Source organism: Gobio gobio (genome assembly GCF_949357685.1).
Source record: "Gobio gobio genome assembly, chromosome: 2".
NCBI lineage: Eukaryota > Metazoa > Chordata > Actinopteri > Cypriniformes > Gobionidae > Gobio > Gobio gobio.
Genome location: NC_137098.1, coordinates 56,660,064 through 56,665,844, shown reverse-complemented (window position 1 = coordinate 56,665,844; position 5,781 = coordinate 56,660,064).

Here is a 5,781-nt window from a genome sequence, read left to right as displayed (position 1 = left end):
AGACGTAGTGTGCGAAGTATAACGTTATATTTTTGAGGGGGACAAACTTTAAAATTTGTATTGAACTATTTCGATAGTTATCGAACTATAGCCTATCTCGCGCACCATTTGGCGCAGCAAAATATTTTTAAGCTGTTTTAAACACAACAACACTAATGTCTTTTTTGAGCTATTAATAATATTTAAAATTAACAATGTTGTGATAAATAATGACAGTATTTATGTTTATTCAGTTTAATGTAGGCCTATACATTAGATCAGTGGTGTTCCCTCCTGAAATTAAAGGCACAATATGTAAGATTTTTTTGTAAAGATATTGAAATATCCAAAAACCACTAGAACAATGTTTATTTTGTTGACTTGTGTACTTACATTATACCAAATGTTTCCAACAATATTTAAATCCAGAGCAATAAGCATTTTTAACCAGGACATTTTAACAATGTCTGGCCCTTGAATGTGGTAATAGCATTGCAGTTTATCGGGGGTCAGAAAAAATGGATTTCCGTGGATTTCATCAAAAATATCTAATTTGTTTTCCGAAGATGACAGGTTTGGAACGACATGAGGGCGAGTAATTAATGACATCATTTTTGGGTGAACTAACCCTTTAAAGGTGCACTGTGTAAATTTTAGCGGCATCTAGCAGTGAGGTCAAGTGAGGTTGCGAATTACCACCGCTCACCCCTCCCTTTCGGAGCGCATAGAGAAGCTACGGTGGCTGACACGGAATAAAGATGTCATTGTCTGAGAGAGTAGCCATACATATACATAATAAAGGCTAGATGTCTCGTCCGCGCTGCTGGCCAATGGAGGTCGACGTCCGCACCTGGCGGCCATCTTGTCACAGTCAGCTCGCTCACTCGTAACATTGTGTTTTAATGGTGCATGTACTTTTTAAATAACCATAACTTGCTACATTTTCTAGCGATTTTCAAACTGTATGGTTTGTTATAAACGTCAGAGATGTAGTTATGACACTGACTGCATACTTATGAATAATTATTCATAATTTGTTCAAGCATTCAGAATTATAGCCACGTTAATAACGTTTGTAAGAAACCATTTGTAAATCCGTCAAGATTTCAGCAAGATAAGAGTATTTGTGTTCGTGCAGATCACTCACCTTACATCAGGTACCACAGAGCCCGCCAGAAAGCTTGCCTGTGACAAGATGGCTGCCGGTGATGACGTTAAAGACTTCACCGTAAGACATCTAGCCTTTATTATATATATCTATGAGAGTAGCTAGCACCAGGGGCCCGCCCACTATGATGAGTAGGCCCCCCCAGTTTATTATTAACAGTTGTTTAAATTATTTTAAATATTATTTTGTCGCGCCTGTGAGTTCATGGAGTGTGTTTGCCTATTCACTTAGCCTATAATTTGCAGTTATGTGATAGATAAACTGCAGCGATGCAAAATTCTTTTTTCTACTTTTAAAAACTCGCATTGACGCGGGAGAGAACCTATGGAGAGAACCCATCCATCAGCCCGCAAATAACTGTAAGACTTTTCAATTGCAAGTGCATTCTTTAAAGCCGGTAATACACCGTAACTGTTAGTAGTGATAGTGTAGGGGTAAGGTGTGTGTGTGTGGCATTAAGTTTTGATGCAATTCGAACTGAGGTTCAAATCTGCCTTTTGCCGAACTCACTCTACTTCCTTTTCCCATCACATGTCAGATCGGAAAGGCGTTTATTTTCAAAAAATTATATTTTCGTAAATAACTGAAGCCTACGTGCCTCGATCGCCTCCAAGTGGTTGGTCCCAGTATAGGTCATAACCCGCCCCTCCGTGTATTCTAATGGACGCGAGATAAACTAAACAATCAAATTACACTTCATATCATTTTTTCCCCAAAGTTGGTTTCTGTCATTTTAAGCAGTTATCACAATGATTTCATTTTCAAGTGTTAATTTTTTAAATAAGTTTAGTTGGTTATTTTGATTGACAGATTGCTTCTCTGAGTGAAGTTGTGAACTGAGGCACCAACTGCCTTTTTTCTGGATTTTCGGGAGGAGAGTATTTAGCTTTAATTTCTACATCTCCAAAACTGTTTATTTCACACCAACATAGTGAATTGTTCTGCATCTGCGAGAATGTGGGCGAGCTTTTGATATTGCTCCTTTACTTCCTGCTCTCTACTGGGCAGATTCCGGTCCCGAGATCACTACTGCGCAGACTCTGTCCCAAATCTGCGCAAGATGTCAGCTCCATATTCAGGCCTCCGGAGGCTTCACTTACTTCAGCGGAAGACACGTCGTCCATATTTTTTTACAGTCTATGAAATAAAGGGTCAAAAGTGTGTTGTAACCGCTGCTTGTATGTGGACAGGTTGCTACAGTTTTGGGTAATGTTGACAGTGACACTGACTGGAGTGACACCCCCAACCCTGCATAAAAGTGCCCGCTCAGTTTTGCCCAGGCCCGACCAAATATAAAATTCTGCCTACGCCACTGGCTAGCACTCTGTAGAGCAGTTTGTCCGTTTAGGGCTACTGTAGAAACATGACAGCACAAAATGGTGACTTTACTGTAAGGGGACCCCCGGTGTAGATAGAAATGGTTCATTCTAAGGTAATAAAAACATAACGGTTCATTAGGTCTTTATAAACCACTGAAAACATAGTTATGTATAGTTCAGAATCCTTACAGTAATTACGACATGCTGGAGTTGTCTACTGTAATGATTACTTCCTCAGTCAAGCGACTTTTAGTAGGCTACCACTAAGAGAAAATGCACTCTTGCTCTGATTGACTTGTAAAACAACTTTTGTGGTTGCTGAAATGTTCCAAAAAACATTTAAAGTGAATATAAATTTATAAATAAAATAAACTTGAACAATACGTTCAAATTGTATGTTTTTGACGGCCTTCACAGACCTCAAATTGGGGTCCTCAAACAACTTGCTAAGCTATAATGCCCAAAAATGCTGTCTTTTAAGAACTCTATCAATTCATTAAATAAATATTATTATAAATGTACATGTTTGCATTTGCTTAAGACCTTTAATTTGAACCCACTGACAGATTAGGGAAATATAGGCTGTCTATGAATAAACTAGTGTCATAAAAAACAAAACAAGTGCCACTGGTAACAAAAAGAAGCTGCACATAATACTCTCACCGAAGCACAATTGTGTTTGCATGATGCAAATGCAACTGTAAACTAGCACAACTAGTACAACTACACATGCAGTATAAATATAACTACTGGTATACTATCAAAAAAAAGAAAGAAAGAAAATTACATAAAATATTTTTTAGGATGCACAAACAACCTTAATTTATACTTCCCTGTGATTGCACAAGCAGGCCAAAGGATATATCTGCAGATATGTGTCATAATGTGTCATTACTGAATAGGAAGAGGATGCAACCAGTTTCCTAATAATCACACATCACATAACAAACACAATGACAGATGTGAATAAGTACACTTTTAGTGAAAGGATGCAAAATCTGGCATGGCATGGGACATTTACACCGTCTTTACTTCAATACAAAGCTTTTGTTGCTTTGTATTCGATACCACGGTTTCCCCCTGTACAGCATTGAGCCACACCACTCAAACCACACACTCTTCCCATTGAGATGAGCATTTACGCTGCTTTTAAAACCACACAGCTCTGTTTTCAGCCTCAGGCTTTTTTTTTTTTTTTCTTGAAGTGTGTCAGCGTTTCTCTGATGGAGGGCTATCAGGAAGGCTATGTAGGTATTTTTTTTAAAGCATCAATGCCCATTCTCAACATTGTTTCATGCATTTAGACTGGAGTACCACAAAAGAGGAAGTAATAGCATGGTGACTGTCAACTAGTGCACAGGTTGAAGTTAATATTTTAGTAACATGCTATGTGGCTTCACTTGTAAAGTGTGTGGGTTCCTGTTTCACATTGCAAAAACACAGCAGTTATTCGCATGTCAACAACACAATTAATGGAGGCTCTTCGAAGAAGTGCTTATTATACCTCAAAAAACATCTTTATATATGTTGCTTAAAGACATTTTAATATCTTTATATGTATATTTAGCTTATGCATTTTTAACAATCTACTCATAAATAACACACTGCTTTTAACTATTCCATGCGGTTTGATAAACGTGAGCATGCATGCGTTCAAATGATATGCGGTGAATCTTGCACCGATGTGAAGCCGCACCCATCCGCAGTGAGAGGACAGGGGAAGCACAGAAAGACCCTCCTTTATCTTTCTGGCTCGCGTTTATGAAGCATATTGCGCCCCCTACTGGTACTTATAATCTGTTCATGATTCATCCACCCAAAAATGTCATCATTTACTCATTGTTCCAAACCTGTACGAATTTTTTTTTTTCTTCCTCTGCTGAACACAAAAGAAGATATTTTGAAGAATGTCGGTAACCAAATAGTTGATGGACCCCACTGATTTCCATAGTATTTCTTCAAAATATATTTTATGTTTAGCAGAAGAAAGAAAATGGGTTTGGAACAACTTGAGGGTGAGTAAATGATGACAGAATTTTCATTTTGGGGTGAACTATAACATTAATCTAACATGTAATGTTATATAAAAAAAAATGGTAACACTTTACAATAAGGTTTCGTTTGTTATCATTAGTTAATGTATTGTAGCATTCTCAAGACAAGGACGAGGCGTTTTGAAGGCAAAGGGTGTTTATTAAAGGCTGTTGTCGGCTACAGCCCACACACCCCGACTTATTCAGAGAGAACCGCACTTGAACCCGCGAGGCACTGCCCTTCTCCCCTCACCACAACAGCTTCCCATATTAAACTTGGACATTTAATAACAGTTCCCAAACGGCAAATTAATAATATAGGCCTACGTCAACATTAACACCTCCTTATCTGCAACACAGCGTCAGGTTGAACACGTTGGTTACAGTATTAGCCTAACTAACATGAGCTAAGAATGAGCAATACAATTGTTACAGTGTTTATTAATCTTTGTTAATGTTAGTTAATAAAAATAGCCATTCATTGTTCATGTTAGTGCATTAATGTTAAAGGTGCTGTATATAGGAATGACAGCTGGTGGTTGAAAATGAAATGGGTACTGCAGTCCAAATTAAAAATATTGTTCGCCCCGCCCCCTCTTCCTCAGACTTGACACAGGTTGCCAGATTGAGAACACCAAACAGAGACAAGAGCAATTGACAATGAAAGCCACACTGCACGTTGATGAGTTGATTTATCTGCATTTTAATGTGCTTTCGTTGATAGAGGCTTTTTAGGTCGGGTAGAATCAATCTATGATCTCTGACCCAGTTTGTTTGCTGGCTTCCATGGCAGCAATACACTGTGTTTTCCGCCAACTGGCAACCTATGGTGTTGAAATACTATTGGGTGGATTGGCAACATGCTTCTCACACAGACCAAAACAAAAACAGACACAGAACCCACATTTCAAAGTAAAATAACTGTCTGTAGCCTTGTTTTTCAGATAAACGAGTGTGAACTCCGCAAGTTTCCTAAATATCTGCAAATATATTATGGTATTTTTATGCTTTAGTACAGTCAAAAACTTACACACAGCACCTTTACATATACAACTTTTGATTTTAATAATGCGTTATTAAATATTGAAATTAACTAAGATTAATATATGCTGTAGGAGTATTGTTCATTCTCAGTTCATGTTACCTAAGTAGTTAAAGAAACCTCAATTAAGTGTTACTAAATAAAAATATAAAAGTAGTAATAAACATATAATGCATGACAGACAGAACAATTCTAGCAAATTAGTAGCAAATAAAGCAATGATTCCACTCAAATACTTTT